Genomic DNA, 20394 nt, shown 5'->3' with positions numbered 1-20394 from the left:
ATTCTTTTGTGTCCCGAAGTCCGTCTTCTACCCTTTGAGGCTGAGGTTAGGTTAAGAAAGCCAGTTGTTTTCTTTCTCGAGATGCAGCCACTTGACTCCCCTTGTGTATTACTAGATAAAGGAGGAGAGGTCATGAAGGCTTTAACATGCGGTAAGTTCCACCCTCTGCCTGGAGCATGAGGAGACTCAGGATGTGGAGTGAGTTCTTGGCAAGAGTGTGCAACCTAAGACTATCCAGGGTTAAGGAGGTCCAGGAATGTTTTTGCTGCCTGAACCTGGTTAGCCTGCAGGCCAGCAGGGTTATTTTTAGTTCCAGGGCACTAGGGTGGGTCAGCTTGTTTTCCAGGGCAGTGTTGTGAACTGGAGCCTGAGTGGCAGGGCCCTCTGGGCAAGCTTTGAGTGAGGGCAGGATGGGGTCTCGGGCCAGCCCTGGCTTTGTAACTAGCATTGTCAAGATAGCTGGCTTACATTGAGCAGCCTGGTTTGGGGTGGGGGTTACTGGTAGAGTCCAATACAAGTACTAAGGATGAAGCTGAAAATTCTAGATTACAGTTAGAAAATGCCTTAGAGTATAAAGTCTGGATTCATTGGAATCTGTGTAGATGACGGTTTGGAGCTTTGAGTATAGATCTGGGCAGTAATTAAATCTTAACAGATTCTGTTACTCTTCTGACTTCCCTGAACAAGTATTACAATTTCCTTTCCTTCATCAATTACAACTCTTACGAACTAGAGTTATTTAAAAGGAAAATTATCTAGAATCCTTTTTTTTTGTTGGAAACCAGAGAAGGTGGTATATACTGTGTGTAGTTCCAGTTACACACGCAGGAAGCTGAGGCAGGAGGATTCCCTTCGAACTGGGAGTATGTTAGCCTGAACAACATAGTGAGATCCAGGACTTTCGTGAACGTACATTAGAGCTTGAAATACTTCATAGGACATGTAGTTTGACGGGAAAACTGATACCATACCACCATTTTAAGAACTTTAGATATATGTAATTTGTGGAGTTGGTCCTGTGGGCCCACTTGTTAGGTCTGTGTTGATAATTATTTTAGAAATACCTCTACAATTCATAGGCTGGGAACCATGGAGCCGAACCGTTAAAACCATATGTTTATGCTTCCATGAAATAGCATTTGGAATTCAGTCTTGCAACTCAGCGCTGTGATCGAGAGAGTTTTTACACTTTCAGTCATCATCCCAGAACATACTAGATTTGTGCCTTTATTATACGCTCTTGACCTCTGCAACCTCTGAAGCTAGCTACTGAGGACCTGAGATGGCCTCTGTGATAGGATGCTTACACTTGGAGGGCAGATGTGTATACTGGTGCCTTAATCCCTTCTTCTGGTCCAGAGGCCTTGCCTTTTACGTCTACTGTCCAGTCACTTGCTGTTTCTGAACCCATTGCTCTCTGACCTGTCAACTATTATGGACTCTTGCTCCATCTTTCTGCAGAGAAATGCAGGCGAGACAGCTGTAGACATTTAGGAAAGATGAGTAATATGGAAAATAGTGCATATTTGAAACTTTCAACCGGCTTGATTCTTTGTGTGTCATTCCCCTCCCCCCACATCAGTTGGTAGGTTTTGATGGTTTTTTATTTTTTATTTTTTTTTTGGAAAATAAAGTAATTGTAGCTTTGGCTTATGTAAGGGAGGTGGAGATTCCTGAGCCATTAGTGTTCCTGAGACTCTTGTGTTACTGCCTGTGTTCAGCATCTGAATAAAATCAAACCAATTGAATATGATGGAGATGTTAGAGGGTTTGCCTGGGGCAGGGACAGCCAAGATACTCAGATCTCAAACTTAGTCACTCCTTGGGAAGGTTCTCTCAACTGGCAAGCTTGCCAAGACATTGCTAAGACCAGAATTGAATGGGGCTAGCAAGGGGAACATACTAGACTCAAGAGCAGAGTGTGGCCATTTTCATCTTTGATGTTTGGCACTGTGCACCACTTCATTGAGTTAGACACTAAATGTTTGTTGATTGGCTAGCCGGGGAAAGGCAGTAAAGCAAGCATGAAACTGGTGAGAGATTGAAGTTGATGTAAAGAGAGAAAGTTTTGTGAATTAGGTGGGAATCACAGGATAACCACCAAAATTACTGATGAAAGAGAAAATAAATACTAAATAAAAGAGAACTTTTGGAGTAGAAAAAAACCATCCCTTGACTATGGGGCTAGAATGCAGCAGTTATTATCAGGGAAGTGTTTTGCCCGGCAGCTGGAATAATGAATAAAGAGAATTTTCAGAGTGAAAAGAAATCAACAAGCTCTATGACTTCCTTCACAAAGGCCAATTACTGCCTCCCACCATCATTTGAGAAGGACATTCAACCCACCCATGCCAGGCTCCTAAAATAGCTTGATCATGTTTGCGCTCAACTGTATTACGAGAGTGTCTTGTTATAGCCTGAGACTGGCTTGAATTGCTTAGTGACTAGGAAGCCCACTTTGTAGCTGTGCTCGGAACACTGGATATTCTTAGATCTTTCAGCTGCATTCACGTCTAGATAGCTTGGGGATAATTTGTTGTGTTCTGATCCTGAGAGTTGATTATGTGTTCCCTCCACTGTTTTTTGAAAGATATAATTCACAGGAAAGTTGTCAAGGTGGAGGGCCTGTCTCTTACTACTTCATTTGACTTTTACAAATGTGTGCACCCCCTGTCTGTCTGTCTGTCTGTCTGTCTCTGTCTCTGTCTCTGTCTGTCTTTCTGTCTCTGTCTCTGTCTCTCTGTGTCTCTGTCTCTGTCTCTCTGTGTCTCTGTCTCTGTCTCTGTGTGTGTGTGTGTGTGTGTGTGTGTGTGTGTGTGTGTGTGTGTGTGTTATGTTAAAAGTTCAGAATGCTAAATTCCAGGTTGAAAACAGGAAGTAGGGACTAAATTTAAGTATGTTTTCTTTTTTTTTTTTAAAGACTTATTTATTTTTTTATGTATGAATACACTGTCGCTGTCTTCAGACACATCAGAAGAGGGCACCGGATCCCACTACAGATGGTTGTGAGCCACCATGTGGTTGCTGGGATTTGAACTCAGGACCTCGGGAAGAGCAGTCAGTGCTCTTAACCACTGAGCCATCTCTCCAGCCCAAGTATGTTTTCTTACTTGAGGAATTAAAACCCTTGGTTTAGACTGCTTTGTCTTTTGGTCCCCTCTCCCAATTTAAATGGCTTTGTTGTTTCTGGTATCCTGAGTAGTAGGAATGTCAGCTTGTGGAGACCAATGACACATTACATGTCTGCCATTAGCAGATGGGAGTTTCTTTTAGATGGAGATTAATGGCTCATATAGTCCAGCAACCCAGTCCTGGATAGTTGCTCAAGAAAATTAGAACCCTAGCATGGTGGTGGGGAGCTTATCATGACTTTGGAGACTTGTATGGTTTCAGTGTTCTAAAGAAGTTACTAATATTTTATCCCACATTAGACTAAAAATAAAATATATAACAGAAACATGTTTGAGATGAAGGAAAGGCTTTGGAGGTAGGAGTACATGTTTTTATCAGCATTAGGTCAATGAACTACCTAGAAAAGGCAAATTCAGAGCCGCAGAACGTTGAAAATATCTGTTTAAGGCGCGCGTGCGCGCACGTGTGTGTGTGTGTGTGTGTGTGTGTGTGTGTGTGTGTGTGTTTGTTTGTGTGTTTGTGTAGAGGAAGGGCAGGCCTTCTGTTGGAGGTGATAGGAATGTTTTGAGCCTGGTGATAGACAGCCCTGTGAGCAAATGAACAGTCACAAATTGTATGTACACTGAGTATGGGTAAATTGTGAGTTACACTTACATTTGAAAAACGTCTGATGAGGCAAGCAAGCAGCACACCCAGTAGCACAATACTCTCAAATCATACTTTTTGATTGGCATTATTCTAATGTCTGGTATTAACTAATGTGACCTAAAAGAAAATGGTACATGGGCTGGAAAGATGGAGTGGTTAAGAGCACTGGCTGCTCTTCCAGAGGACCCACGTTAGGTTCCTAGCTCCCACGTAGCTGGTCTGTAACTGTTTCTAGGGGATCTTAGCCTCTCTTTCACTGGTCACAGGTTGGAGAACAAGAGACCAAAGTTATAAGTTAACTTCCACTTGCCTTTCCAGTTTCTTAAGAAATTTCATCTTAAGGTCTAAAGCTCCCTCGGTGTCTCAGTGGTTTGAAACCCAGAGAGCAGTCATTCATTCCTACATAGGCAGTTTTCCTCCTTCCACCCCTAGAATGTAGAGGGAGACATTGAGAGCTGGGAAGGGAAAGAAATGGGGATATTGTCCTTTTTCATTTGACAAACTTGAGATGTTTAGGGGAGGGTGAGCGCAAATGGAAACACATCTTTCAAAACAAAAATAAAACACACTCGCCAGTGTAGTGCAGTTAAAACAGGCAGACATTTCCAGCTGTTTGCTGCCATGGCTGTTGACATCGTTTGCTGCCTCCTCTGCCACTAGGCTGGCTCTGCTATCTGACTCACCTACTTTCTGTGGTGGGAGCAGCTGTGGAGTGGTGGGAGCTGGAGACAAGGCAGGGAGCCTTGAGGACCACAGCAGTGCTCGTTCTTTCCTCGGAGAGGAAACAAGGAGTTTACAAGCTTTCACTGAAAAGTCGGCATTGTGTGGCTTCTCATGAAATAAATACTGTGTGCCCGCACAGAGGATGCTTGTTCCTTCCAGAAATGCTGGCAGGATTGTAAGCTTTTCATCCCTCCTGTAGCGAGGCATCACTCTGGAGCTTTTAGTGTCTGATCCTGCTAAGAAGTAGGAAATGTTAAGAGGGCATTGTTCTCAAGAAGCACTCTCCAAATATCAGCACTAAGTGCCATATATGACCACACACACACACAGACACACAGACACACAGACAGACAGACAGACAGACAGACAGACAGACAGACAGACACACACACACACACACACACACACACACCCATACCCATTTACGAAATGCCTTCTGAGATTGGGAGTGGTCATGGGTTATGCTGAGTTCCATCTAACATCAAGGCCACCTAAAACTATAAAATTAGTCATAATGCATTCATTCTCATATCGAACATTTGTATCGTCTGTGTTTTGTGTAGGCTCCAGATAGGGCATGTGACATTTAGTAATATTGGCATTTAGATCATAAAAGAGTGACTCACAGTTTTCTTTCCTGCCCCTTTCCCTGTCAGTCCGTTCTTGAAGGTCTTTGTTTCCATCATGTGGAGTCCCTATTTGCGAAGCTGGTGTTAACATCACTTTTTCTCCCTGACCTTGGGGGCTTTCTCATACACAGGAACATGACTAATACAATGTGAGCAACTTTGATTTTTCAAGAGACTGCTCTTTAGTCCTTCATATCATCCAGGCACCATCTCACTTCCAGGAGCACCTGGTACCTTTCCCAGGGAGTAGGGTGTGCCGTCCTACTGCTGCTGTGGGCATACAGTGTGAGCGTGGCTCAGTCCTCTCAAGCACCATTCTCTTATTCTGTTCCTGCTTGTGTAGGTTCTGCTCCATTCACCATGCCCAAGTTGTCTCAAGAGGAATGCATTTAGCAGATGTGAAGGGTGTTCAGCAGATTTTCTCTACTCACTTGGGAAATTGTGTGTTTGAAGAAATAATTTGAACCCACCCTAGGAATAAACCTTATTATCATGTTCGCTTAACTCCTCTTCTAAATCTTCAGGGATTAGTTTTTTGTCCTTTATTTGCCTTGCTCTGCCAGTCAGTTCTCAGATGTTGTGTCTTTGGCAAGGACATCACACTTGGGTGGGAGGACCACTAATGTCCTCCCCTGGAGCAGTTCTTAGATTCCAAATGTACACCAAGCAAACCGGTTTTCCTTACAGCATCCTCCTGCATACAGTTTTCTCTCAAACATGTCTAGTACTTTTGTGGAAGTCTTTATTTTTTCTTTCATGCTCTTTTTCTTTTTCTTTTATTAGATATTTTCTGTATTTATATTTTAAATGTTATCCCCTTTCCTGGTCCCCGATCTCCCATCCCCCCTCCCCCTGCTTCTATGAGGGTGCTCCCCCTCCCACCCTCCCACTCCTACCTCATCACCCTTTCTTTTATTCCCCTACACTGGAGCATTGAGCCTTCACAGGACCAAGGGCTTCTCCTCCTATTGATGCCAGGCAAGGCCATCCTTTGCTACATATGTGGCTGGAGCCATGGTCCCTCCATGTGTACTCATTGGTTGATGGTTTAGTCCCTGGGAGCTCTGGGGGTTCTGGTTGGTTGATATCATTGTTCTTGTTATGGGGTTGCAAACCCCTCAGCTCCTTCAGTCCTTTCTCTAACTCCTCCATTGTGGTTCCTGGGCTCAGTTCAATGGTTGACTGTAAGCATTCTCACTTGCACCTTGTATCATGTGTTGGCTTATGTCTTTCAAGTTATGTGTTGGGGGCAGCAATAATACCTAAATAAATAAATAAAACAATGTCTTGGGTGGCTGACAAGATGGGTTCAATCAATAGGGGCACTTGCTGCCAAGACCAAGGAGCAGAGTTCAGTCCCAGGAACTCATGTATTGGAAAGAAAAAACCAAGTGCATGCAGCGAGTTGTTCTGTGACTCCCCATGTACGTGGACACTGTGGCGATGTACATGAACATACATGAAAGAAACAAACACACTGGGAAAGAGTCGTGTCTTAGGATACAGTTGTATTCCTGTGATCCCAGTACTTGGGGAGGAGGATCTAAGAGGATAAGGATCAAACCTCCCACACCCACCCGGGGAACCTTTCCTGCTGATAGGTGCTTCAGTGCCTGTGTCAGGGTCTGAGTTTATCTTTAGTACCAGTAAAACTAAAGTCTTAGTTCTTTTTCTTTCTCTGAAAAAAAAACCACTCTGTGTAAATTTTTTTTTTGTTGTTGTTGTTCCCAATGATAGATATCAAATTGTCTTCTTTCAAAATATTTTAAACATTTTTCAGGAAAGTTGCTTCTAAAGTATTTGTTCTCCCACTTTATTAAAAAGGTAGAAACAACAATCCCTTAAAGAAGACTTGAAGTCATCATTATGAAAGTCAGCTAACAAATGCTGTTAGAATGCCTTAGGGCTCTTTGAAGTATGAGGAACTATGCGCCCCTAAAGCTAAGTGGCCCCAGACTGTTCTGCTGCTGTCGCTTCTGCCTTCCTTTTCAGCTGTCACTTCTGCTGTCATTGATTTTGGTCCACTCTTTGTCCCTTTTCAATCCAGGGCAGAACTGAATGTCTAGAAGTCAGATGGCAGAGTTGGTTAAATATGCAACTGAAGTATTTGTGTGCAAAAGAAAAGGCTGTGTCCCAGAGGGTGGCTTCAGACTTCTACAGTAAATTTCACAGGCTGAATGTTTCTTTTGCCCCCTTTCCTCTGGCGAGGGGTGTTGGGGGGTGAAACTAAGGCTTGCTTTGTGTGGTAGTCCATTCCCAAATCTGAATCGATGCTGAGTCAGTCACTGCTATAGTTCCTGGGTTCTTTGCTAAGCATCTTTAGCATAGCAGGAGGCGATGCAAAGAACCGTTTACTTAATCAAAAGAGGTCAGATTCTTATTTTCCCATATTGAACCTGAACTTCTTACTCTGTACCCTTCCTAGCTTCGTTCTTTGTTTGTTTGAAGGAAATCAGTGACCCAGTCATTTTCTTGAACCTCTGATATTTCCTCTCTCTCTCTCTCTCTCTCTCTCTCTCTCTCTCTCTCTCTCTCTCTCTCTCTCTCTCTCTCTCTCTCTTTCTCTAAGCCTTTAAGGAAAGTTCACTTGTAATACACAGTAAACGGCGCTAGTGCCTTTTGTTGCTTTTTTAGCATTCTTCATAAACTGTCCTTAATTTGAATACTCTCCTTGCTCCACCTGTTCCAATAGCTCAGGGTTAATAAGTGAATGTGACTTTTCCCCTTGGCTAAAATTCTGGGTTCCCTCTTCCTCTTAAACTTTCATTTGCAAGTGTGCAGTGACTTCAACTTTCTTGTAAAAGTTCACCAGCCTGCTTGATATGGAAATGAGTGCTACTGGTTTCTACTTCCCAGGATCCCTTCTGGAACCCTTCTTAGGAATAGGAATCACATTAACAAGCACCAGCCTCTTGTGCACAGTAGCTGTTTGTAAAGACAGCCTACACATGTTGGCCAAACCAATTTCACCCTTGAGTTACCTCCAAACTGGCTGGTGGATACCATCTGGTCTCAGTGATTTATCTCCTCCTGCTTCGGTGACTAGATGCAGAGCATCGTGGATCCCACTATTTGATCTAGTACCTCTGACCTGCTCCGTTCCGTGTTCTGGTTAGAGAATGTGATTCTACTTAGACAAAGAAGTCATTCAGTTACTTGACCATCTCCTTTCTAGCCCCATGACTGTGATGAAGTGGTTCCTCTAAATGGCTGCCTCCCTTTGATGAGACAGAGACGCACAGAAAGAAACAGAGGCAGGGAGAGAGAGAGATACAGAGACAGATACACACACACACACACACACACACAGTGAGGGGGAGGAGCAGACAGACAGACAGGCAGACAGATATACAAACTCTTACTGTGGGTTTTGGAATCTCTGTAGAAATAAATTGTTCCTGCCTAGTTTTGATTTTGTGTTTAATTTACTAGGCCTTCTGAATTTTTTCTATCCCTAATTTGAAGTAGTTTTTTTATTAAAACAGAAACAACTGTTTCTTATTTACTTGTGTGGGGTGTGCGTGCGTGCGTGTGTGCGTGCGTGTGTGTATTAAAGGGCAGTTTGCTGGCATAGGTCCTTTTTCTACCATGTGGGTCTCGGATCTAACTCAAGTTGTCAGGCTTGGCAGTCATCACCTTTACCCTGAGCCATCTCACTGGCCTGTCTTCTGCTCTTTAAACATATTGAAGGTTCTCCTCTTTGTCCAGCTTACACCCTTAACTCCTATGTGTTTGGGAAATCCAAGGCCTTGCATATATATCCCATATGCATATACATTCTTTTTTTGAAAATTTATTTTTATTATTTTTAATTATGTGTAAATGTATGTCGGGTAGGTTATGTGCACATGGGAATCCAGAAGAGGGCATAGAATCCCCTAGAGCTTATGCTTTTCTCCTGTTATATTGTTGAATTTAATAATGCTGTAATTATAATCACACTCTTTTTTTTTTTTTTTTTTTGGCTTCTTTTTTCGGAGCTGGGGACCGAACCCAGGGCCTTGCGCTTCCTAGGCAAGCGCTCTACCACTGAGCTAAATCCCCAACCCTTATAATCACACTCTTGTTTATCCAGTTTCTTGGTGCCCTCAATCCTATATACTACTTGGGATCAAGGCCAGGGTACCTCTGAGGTCGCCTGCCTTTGTATACACCTATGAATTTGACAGAGATATTTAAGACGAAAAGGAAGTATAAGGAAGTGATCAGGCAATAAGCTGACAGACGCTCTGAGGTCCATAAACTCTCCTCAGCGACATCAAAGTGGGGGGCAGTAGAAAAAAAGGTGCGTAAATGCTAACCAGTTGTGTGGCGAGCTGTCATTTCCATCTTTGTTCCCTCTGCCTTTGATGTGATAAAGAACAAACTCCCTTCATCTCAGGGTGTTTTATTTATTTATAGTTTTAGTTTTTAGTTGACATACATTTATCCTTAGTAGACAGTCTGAATTTCTGCATCACCCGCTTTGCTTTTACCTCACAGAACAGAATGTTCTTTCAACAAAATGACTGCTATTAGGAAAAGAGTAGTCATTAGTCCGGGCAGTGCAGTAGGTACATTTTTTTTGCATGCAAATTTTAAAAGGTCATGTGCATATTTAAAAACAATAACAGAAGTGTCCTTTTTCAGTTTCTTTCATTTTATTTATGAGTAAGAATATGCTAAGATACAAAGGAAAAGTGTAGAAATACTTGGATATTGACACAGAATTTAGATCAGAATATTAGATCAGAGTATAAGCTTGCTGACATGGGTCAACTTTTAATACTTTTTTTCTCTCAACTTTATAACAATCATTTTTAAAATTAAAGATTCTATTGTATATATTTCAAAAAGGGACAGTTTTTGAATAAAGTGAAATTATTGGTCAGCCTGCTTTGGGTGTTGGAGAAATAGCTCAATAATTAAAAGTGTATATTGTTCTTATGAAGGATTCAGGTTTCGTTCCCAGCACCCACATTAGATGGTTCACAACTGTCTATAACTCTAGCTCCATGACATGTCTGGCCTCTGGAGAACACTTAAGTACATTCCAGCTGCGAGCTTGTGCCAGGCACATGCATGCATATCTCTCTCTCTCTCTCTCTCTCTCTCTCTCTCTCTCTCTTTCTCTCTCTCTCTCTCTCTCTCACACACACACACACAAACACACACACACACACACACACACACACACACACACACACACACACACACACACACACACAGAATTGAACATAGCCAAAACAGGGAGCTGGAGAGATGGCTCAGTGGTTGAGAGCACTGGTTGCTGTTCCAGAGGTCCTGAATTTAGTTCTCAGCAACCACATGGTGGCTCAGGATCCAATGGCCTCTACTAGGGTTTAGGTTTACATGCAGACAGAGCATGCATATAAATAGATAAGTCTTTTCTTTAAAAGTACCAAAATCTTTAAAAGTAAGTGCTTTTAAGGCTATTGATACTAAGACACCAATTTTTATCAGTTAAATATGCAGAACCCAGAAGCTAAAAGGAGAAATCTATAGTATCTTCTGATGTTGCTGTTTGTAAAATTAGCTAATACTTTCTTACAGTGTTAAAGATGGAACAAGGTCAATTCTATTCCTGAGGTACCCATCCTGTGGATACTATTGACTTGGAGACTATGAACCTATAATGCTTCCAACAGCTCTCCAAAGTAGGCTCTGGTCTTATCCCCAAGTCATATCTGCTAAGCAGCCTAAGCAAGCCTACACCGAAGCTTCTATGCTTCTCATAAAACATGGTGTCTCTGGCTTAATGAATATAATCACAGAATTTTAGGCAGATTTTTAATTCAGTTCTAACAAGTGCACAGTAAGTAATACACTTTTGGAGCAGATATCCCTGGGCTACTGACATGTTAATTCAGGCTGGTGAGATGGCTGGGGGAAGCAGGGGGGGGGGTAAGTGCATTTCCTGCCTGACATTCTCAGTTCAGTCTCCAGACTTCACACAACAGGAGAGAAACAAAACCCTCAGGTTGTCCTCCGACTTCCAGAGGTGTCAGACCCAAAGTGTGCTCACACAAATTTACATACACACAAGACATTAATTAAATAAACAAATGTATAAAGACCATTGAATGCTATTAGAATTTTAACCACTAAGCAAAAAAAAACAAAAACAATCTTTTTTTCATTTCACTTCTAGGGATAGAACTGAAGGCATCACATGTGCCAAGCGTGTGTTCTGCTCCTGCTTTGCCTTGCCCAGGGTTTCTGTGTGTAGCCCCGGCTGTCCTGGAACTTGCCCTGTAGACCAGGCTGGCCTCACACTCAGAGATCCACCAGCCTATGCCTCCTGAGTACTAGGATTAAAGGAGTGCTCTGCCACCGCCAGTGTGCCACCACCACCAGTGTGCTCAGCCTGAAATTTTTTTTCAGGCATAGGCTGGTTAGTTACTTTTCTCACTGTTGTGGCAAAAATGCTTGACAAGCCTCTTAAGGAAGGGTTTCTTTTGGCCGATGATTTGACAGGACCCATCATGGAGGGGAAGGCATGACTGGAGCACGAGGCAGCTGATCAGGAAGCAGAGAGAGGGAGAGATGAGTGCCCCTGCTTAGTTGCCTCCTTTGTATTCAGCCTGCAACTTCAGCCCCTGGGATGATTCCACCCATATTCAGATCATTTTCTCCTCCTCCTCTTTTAACCATTATGGAAACCCTCATGGACATGCCCACAGGTATGTTTCCATGGTGACTGCCAATTCAGTCGAGGTGACAGTCGAGATTGGCCATCATAGAAATAATAATTCATTTTATTTGTAGCCAAAAATCACAGCAGACTAATGAAATGATGAAACACTATAGGACCCCATCCCTTTTTCTTCCTGGCGGTCATTAAGCTAAGTGGAAACTCAGAGTCTGGGCTACTAAGAACCTTTTCTGGTCTGCATATGCCTATAAAGTGAGACTGAACTATAGTTCATTTCTTTGTGTGTGTACCTGTTTGTGTTTATTAATGTGTGTGTGGGGGGGTTGTCAGAGGTCAATGTCAGTTATCCTCTATTAATTTTTTACTTTATAATTTTCTCTGAAACAAGAGGCTCTCATTGAACCTTGAACTCAACAATTCAGCAAAACTAAATGGCCAGAAAGCCCCAGGCATCTACCTGCCTCTGTTTTTCTAGCCCCAGGGTTATAAATGGTTTCATTTGCTATAATGAAATCTCTGGGGGCAGGCTAGCTTTATGAAGGACAGACGTTTCATTAGCTCATAGTTATAGCAATTCAAAGGTATGGTGCTGGTCTCAGCTTAGCTATGCCAAAGACTTCTTGTAGATGGTGTCACAGAGTGAGGAGCTTGTATAGGAAGAACTTGCTTCTTACAGGAAGCCAGAGAAGCTGGGCTTCCACAGTCTCTCCAGAAAGTACTCAAATGACTTCCTAAGAGGCTCTTCTTGTAGGTTCACCCCAATTGTGCCACAATTGTGAACAGTCAATTTACAAAAAAATCAAGGCTCAGAATGCTGGACGTCCATAATTTTGTCTCAACTTTTAAAATAATTTTGCTGTCCTACCCTGAAACTGAGTGAGTTGGATATGGTAAATGTATATGCTTCTGTAATATTACATATGATTTAGGATTGGGTCATTTTGACTCAGTATTAAAATACAGGATCAGATGGATTCAAAATGTGACATGGGACATTTATACTTCTAGTTAGTGTTTCTTATAACACTGTACTGCAGTGTTGGCATGTTCCAGCAGATAATTGTGTCATTGACAAGTATTAGCTTTAAGATGAGGCCAGGGTTTAGTTCAGTTGTTATTTATTCTCATCCTTGAAGGCAGATTCTAAAAATTGTTCCTTCTTGGTTACCATGGGATCAGAGGAACTACACAGAGGAGGTCATTTCATTATTTTCTTTTCCTTTGAAGTACTTTTAAGTATATTCTTAAAATATATCTTGAATGACATACCACTATTCATTTACACATAGGATAAAACATATTCAAGGAGAGGGAGAAAAAAACCAAGTATATTAAATGACTTATGCTTTTCCGGCAGAAGGGCCTGGTACAAAAGGCGGTCCTTGAATTTTCCGAATGAGGCTGTATTTACTGCCCTTCTCCTCTAGGAAGGGTCATTTTCATAATTTTTGCTATCACATCAAAGACTCTTCATGATAATTATACTCAGTAATTGCACCAGTAATGGCGCGTGGTATCTGCAGGCTATGTGTAATGGAAACCAGGGAGAAAAACAGACGCCTGCACTTGCTGGGAGTTCGCATGGAACCCAAGGCTTTGGTGCCAGGTCATCGTTTGCGTCAGTTGGAAGTGACTTTGCCATTACTGGTAGTACTAGGTTGTGTACTTCCCTTTTCTTTCTCTCTCTTCTGGCACATCCCAGCCATTTCTTTCTTGCTCACTTCTGTCCTAGTGACTGTAGTCCTGAAGCACCTACTCTCCATGATCATAACTCATCCTAAATTGACAAAGGGCCAGCCACATCATGGGAGTGGTAGGTAATTGTAATGTCTTTGGGTTCAAATGATGATGACAATAATTGCTTTGTGAATTAATAGCTGGCACATGGACCCCATCCCCAAATTTATGGCAGCCGAGTTGGTAGATTAGAGTAATGCTGCCAGCGTGCCCTCAACCATGTTGTTCTAAGCCAGAGAAACCTGACTGATAGTCTGAGTTTGGGAGTGTGGGTCTCAAGCTCGTCTTTTGGCCAGATTTCTCAAACGCCATTGTCTGCATCAGATCCTATGGCAAATGCCACCATTCTACAACAATTCCAGCTTCAGCCCCTCTCCCTTCATCTCTGCCCACAGTGGGAATGGAAACACACAGACCTTCAGTTTTGGTTACCCGACAGTAATATAGTAAAGAGAACAAAGACACTTCTAGTGCACTGTCAATAAATTTGAACTGGTTATATAGTGACTGAGGAAGCCCAGTCTGGTTATATGTATATCTGAAGATTGCCAGAAATTAAGCAGATCTGTAGGGACGTGAATGCATAGCAAATGAGTGTTTGTCTTTATTCCCACACTTTCTGTTTTGTTAGAAAACGGTGATGATGATGATGATGATGGTGGTGGTGGTGATGAAGGAGATAAGGAGGAGGAGGATGTAAAAGCCAGGGTCTTGTGTATGTACATATACTAGGAAAGTGACCTACCACTAAACTATATCTCTAGCCAATGTGAATTCAGTTTTTCATGTAAGTAAACACATTAAGACCTTGATTTACATTCAAAGATATGCCTTCATATATACCTTTTCATTTTCTCAAGATCTCACTGTGAAGCCCTGGCTAGCTTGGCATTCACTATGTAGACTAAACTACCCTTAAACTCAAATGACACCCAATGCCTCTGCCTCTCAAGTGCTGGTATTAAAGGCGTGCACCATACCTAGTTATATTTTTGTTTCCATGGGACTTTGGAGAGGAATTGGCTAATATATACCTTGTCTTAAGATATCCTCTTATTGGAGCATTACAGGTCTCAGGAAAAAAAAACCCAATGCCCATTTTTGGGGTGGTACAGACTAGGTATTGTAAGCAAACTATATTACAAACAGAAGATGGACATATTTGTGTTTTTCTACAATGTCAACATTGATTGACGAATAAGTACATAAACAGTATCAATTTTATTGCTTTTAATCCACTAGATTTTCCTAGTTTTTAAATTTAATTTGCTACTCCTGGATATAGGCAATTTTAGTCAGATCACATTGTACATTACACAATTACATGTAAGTACATTCCAACATATATGTTACAGAAAAGATGAAGGTGGCAGCAGGTTTTGGGCGGATATATTAGAGATGGAGGCAGAGAGTTGACACACATAAAAAGTAAGGTCTGTGGAATGTACATAGCTAGCAGATGCAGAACTGAGGGTTAGGCAGTTTCAAATGTCCATTTTCTTTGTTCTGATTTAGTTTTAATTATTGTTTGAGACAAGGTCTCATGGAACCTAGTCTAGCTTCTAACTCTGTTAGCATAACTCTATGAAACTGGTCCAAACTTTTGATTATCTATTTTCTAAGCCTTGGTATTGTGAGTATCACCACAGATGGCTTTCACGTTCCTAAGTAGGCTATATGTCATGGGGAGAGAAACTGCACTTGAGTAACATGTGTTCTGAGGATAGAAATGGATGTGATTCTGTGCCAGTTTCCCTAGGCACAGAAAGTTCATGACACATCATTAGGCAATGAAAGGATCAGTGTGCCTAGTTCTTAGTAGCTCGCTTTTCTTTTTCAGTCTTGGGATATTCTTGCTTGTATAGTCCAAGGTCACGGGGCAGGTATTTCATCCATCTGGTATGATTGATAAGCCTGCATCTCTGGTGTTTCTGCTAAGATTTGATAATATTCACAGGTTTACTTACTGCTTTAGTAAATTAAGGTTTCATGGTTCCCTGATGAGTGGTGGTTCTTAACTTATATCAACAAGATGTAAAGTCATACTCTCTTGGCCAATATGCCAAGTACAGTGGAGTAACTGAGGTCAAGGCTGTTGGCACATCCTGAAAACTATTGTTTTGGACAACCTATATAACCCAGACCATGTACTTTGTCATCCTCAGAGGAGTTGGGTGGCAGTCAGCCTTCTGTGTGGAGGAAAGGAATACTTGCTATGTTTGCCTGAGGAGATCTCTTTCTCTGGGGTCATCTGTGACTGCACAGGAGATCTGCTGAGTGCCAAGAAAGGTTATGTTGCTAATGGCCAGACTTCCCTGACTTGAGGAATTTCCTTGACACTTTGAGCTTAGCCTTATATCTACCACCTTGCAGGAATGGACCTACCAAGGCCTTTGTCTGGTATGATTGATAAGCCCCGTGTCTCTGGGGTTTCTGCAACTGTGACTCATGGCTTGGAGATGACAGTTGAGATATATTGTTGAGCAACAAAGCAAGAAGTCATAGCCAGGGGTGTTTCCTCTTTAGGCCACTTTGTATTTGTAGTTGAGGCTAGAATGGATGCAAGCAACCTTGGGACTGTTAGGTTTTTTTTTATGTTGTCTTTCACTCATCAGAAGGAAACCTTGGAGATTGGGATGTAGGGCAAAACAATAAAGTTCAGAAGCAAAACAGACTTAGAGAGAGTTGTGAGAAGCTTAATTTCATAGGCACTTGTAACAAAAATCCTTAGAACCTCTGTATATATACTTCCTTGAGGATTTCAAGATCACATGTGGTTCTTTCAGATGGTTCTGAAGTCCATTGAGGAATTTGGAATTGTAGATCATCCGATCAATTAAAAGTTATAAATTAGGATTTGAGTTGGATTCACAGTGCCAACAAATTATGTGTCCTTGCCTCAGAGAATCAGTGACAGAAAAAAGTCTTTCCTGACTGCCCCTAGTTACCCCTCAGGACCTCACCATATTTCCTTCGATACTTTTCCTAACACTGTTGTGGGCATATCTGTTGGAATCTTGACTGTTATTGGAGAGGTCTGGTGAAGTTCTAGTATTGCTCTTTTGTATTGTCCTGAGTGTTGATGACTGTCCCTAGCATTGAACCCTAGAGGTAGTGGTAAAATAGGTGAGTGTAAGTGTGCAAAATAGATGAGGTTGACTCAATTGGGCAAACCATTTGACACACAGGAATTCAGATAGTGCTGGATGTAGTAATAAACATTTGTGATTCCAGAGCTTCTGAGGTTAGATGTGAAGTGGACACAAAAGAATTTCAGGGAACAATAAACGTAACACACACTCCAAGACACACTCTCTCTCTCTCTCTCTCTCTCTCTCTCTCTCTCTCTCTCTCTGGAGGGTGGTCTGGATACCCAGGCAATACAGTGCCAATGCAATAGCCCAGCATAGGTCAATCATTATGCATTGTAGGCCATTCACTCTGGTTTGGCATAGGTCCCTTTGCAGTTCAAATGGGGATCTAAGATCCTTAGATAGTATTTTAAGTTCATAATGAACTTGTCATTTAGTAAGTAATAAGCAGACAGTTTGGTTTCAATGTGGAGTAAAATTAAAACTATTAGGAACTCACCAAAATGAAGGATGGGCTTTTAAAGTAATAGCACTATTTCTCCCAACTACACCCCCCCCACACACACACACGAAAGTGATTCTTAGTGAAATATGATAAAACTGATTGCAGAAATGTGCGTTTTTCTCATTGGTCTCCTTTCTCTTACCTTGCAGGGCTAGTAGACCTAAGAATAATCAGCAGTCTTAAAGCTGTATTTTGGCAAAGTTTTTGAAAAATGCTAACTAGCTGTGTTTCTCCTACTGATTGGTAGGTGATCTCAAATCATAGATCTGCATAATGACTGTAATTTGTGTGCTTTATTATTGAAGTTTAGGTCAAATGACTTCAGGCTTTCAATGTGCATAGCACGTTATATGCAGTAATTTCACTCCGTTTTGGAAGCAGGGAGGATGGATTAATGTATACGTTCCCCCACCTCCTGGGATTATTAAAAACCTCTGGGATTTGCTTCCTTTGTTTCCATGAAGCAGACCATTGTGTGTTCCTCTGGGGTTTCTTAGGTGGCCTGGAAAGGCTGAACTTGTATAACAACCTGTATTTTAGCTTGCTTTGTAGCTGCATATCCCATCTAGAAAGTGAGCTGAAACTATTTTAGTAATGCCTTAGACCAACAGCAAGGAATTGTTTTATGTTCACAACAAATAAAAATTAGAAAATGGCTAAGGTAGCAATTGAGAGATTAGGAAAATTGCCCTAGCAAAGAATAGCTTAATGTAGCTTTCTAATATTAGAATTACATCAAGTATTGGTCTCTTAAAAAAGCATGTTGAAAGTCATAATCATGGGGCCCCTGCCCCCCCGCCTGCCACATGTATTTATTATGAATTGTTTATTCTTTTAAAGCCAAGGTTTACTCTTCTCAAATTTAACTTTTCATTGTAGCAGATAATATAGTGATTGTTAGATATCCTATTCCCATGTGTCTTCTTACTAATACCTGCCCTTAGTTGGGACGCTTGTCCCAACTCATGAGTTACTATTGACTCAGACCTACACTTCATTCACACATTTGTAAGAACCAGTGCCTTTAATATGCTGGCTATTGTACCTCCTTCACCAAAATCAGTTGGAAACACTCTGGAAAGAAACTACACACTCTTTCCTCATAAATCCCAGTTTCTACTCATCCCCAGATCCCTTCCTAAATAACTGCTAATGTATTTTCTGTTTCTAGATTTGCTGATGTTAAACATTTCTTACAAATGGACTCTTGCATGGACTCTTTAACAGGCTCCTTTTACTTGGTGATGTGTGAGCTTCAGTCAGGTTATAACATATATCTGAATTTGATTTGTTCTTATGATTGGATAATATTCTATTACACAGATAGGCTGTATTGTGTTGACCTATTCCTCTGTTGATGATAATTAGGTTATTACCAGCAGTGCTGCTTTGAATAGCAACATAACAATTTGTGACTTTTCTTAGATTTTTTCCTAGTGTTAGTACCACCTGGGACATTATATTGTATTATATTATGTTTTCTTAGCACTCAAGGTATTGGTGTTTTTGTCACCCACCTTCTGCTGCCATAGATGGGATTCATAGCTCATGGGTGTTCTCTATTGGGTATACATACAGTCCAAGACTTTGCTTTATTGCTTAAAAATAAAAAGCTTAAAACCCTATAAAAATCAGTGAGTTTCATCATGATGTTTTCATATATCCAGCCTATGTGCTTTGCTTGGATCTATCCCCGCTATAATTAATTAACTCCCCTCTCATTAATCCCTTTGTCTCCAGTAGTCCTCATTGCAAAACCTAGGTATCCTTAAAACATCTAGATTATGTAATGGATTGGTTCTGGCTTAGTTCCTTTAACATGATGATCTTCACGTCTGTTTATTTCTCTGCAAATCACATGATTTTGTCCTTTGTGGCTGAAGAGAAACTCCATAGTGTGTGTACACCATGTTGTCTCATCCATTTACCTGTGGATATACACCTAGCCTGATTCCATATCTTGACTTTGTTTATGGTGCTTCTTAAAGGATTATACTTGATTGCCATCTTCACGGCCATATATACATACTGCTCAACTACTGGGTATGGTTTTTCCTCTATCTTGTGTCAAAATAACTCCTCTGTCACCTAATACAAGTTGCCATAAATGTGAGTACATCTAGATTGTTGGCTGATTGGATTTTGTTGATACACATCTATAATCTCAGTACTTGAGACAGAAACATGAGGAGAATTCAGCGTCATCCATGGTCACACAGTTAGAGGCCAGCTTGGGCTGTGTAAGACCCCCTTTTTACATCTGGATCAGCAAGAAAGTATTTTTTGATCTTCTGTCTAAAGAACTCTTTATATCTCATGGGAAACAGTCAGTGTTTCTTTTGAGAAACTGGTGCAAACTCATTGCCTCTTAACATTTACACTTAAAATCTATCCCATTTTTCTTCTCAGTACATTTCTTACCCTTAGCATTCAGTTTGGTATCCCTTTCCCAGTGTGTTTGAGCAGGCACTTTGTCTATGAATAGAGAATGTGCTTTCCCAATCACATGGTGTGAGCCAACGGTTTCTCCCTTCATTTAAAAACCCAAATACTGGGGCTGGAGGGATGGCTCATCAGTTATGAGCACTGACTTCTCTTTCAGAGGACCCTGGTTCATGCCTAGCACCCACATAATAGTTCACAACTGTCTGTAACTCCTGTTCCATGGGATCTGACATACATAGAACGAAATAAAGAACTCAGCTACCATTTACAACATATTTCATGAGAAGCGGAGTTAGGAGCATCTGACAATAAATGAACTTTCCATTTGTGCGTCAGAGCTAGTCTTTGGTAAAAGGAGGACAGAAAAGCAAGAGAAAAAACATACTTCTGCAGACTGTTCACTTCAAGTTGCTGTTACTCTGTTATGGGACGGAAGAGATCGCTAATATTCAATGCCTTTTTTTTTAAACATTGATTTCAACTGCCTTAAAACAAGAACCAATAAACACTCAGCAAGATTTCATAGTAATTTCTATGATTGCCTTTGGCTTTGAAAGCTAAGGCATTTATATTAAAACCAAAAAGAAATTACATAGAGCTGGTATGATTAAAAAAGTTTGACTCTTTCGAGTGGCTTTTTTTCTTTAAATGCTGTAGAGTTAAGCTTTAAAAACATGGTTCATTGAATCTCAATTCAAGCGTCCTAGAACAGGGCTGGCCCACAATAGAAAAAAAGTAATCAAGGGCCATGTACAGAACGCAACTTAATTTAGTTGCTTCCTTAGAAAATCAGAAAGTATTCATCTCACCTGCTTTTTAAATGAAGAC

General features: G+C 41.2%; 1 protein-coding gene and 1 long non-coding RNA gene across 3 annotated transcripts in view; one reads left to right on the top strand and one right to left on the bottom strand.

Annotated features, from left to right (window-relative positions):
• Positions 1-20394, bottom strand: part of LOC102550607 (uncharacterized) — a 178937-nt gene that overhangs the window by 17857 nt on the left and 140686 nt on the right. The gene's annotated exons all lie outside the window — the stretch shown is intronic.
• The window catches only part of Gpc4 (glypican 4), a 109709-nt gene that overhangs the window by 45668 nt on the left and 43647 nt on the right, over positions 1-20394 (top strand).

Source organism: Rattus norvegicus, chromosome X, assembly GCF_021556685.1.
Source record: "Rattus norvegicus strain SHRSP/BbbUtx chromosome X, alternate assembly SHRSP_T2T, whole genome shotgun sequence".
NCBI classification, from domain to species: domain Eukaryota; kingdom Metazoa; phylum Chordata; class Mammalia; order Rodentia; family Muridae; genus Rattus; species Rattus norvegicus.
Note: the sequence above shows the minus strand (reverse complement) of the source record. Positions and strands in the feature narration are given on the sequence as shown.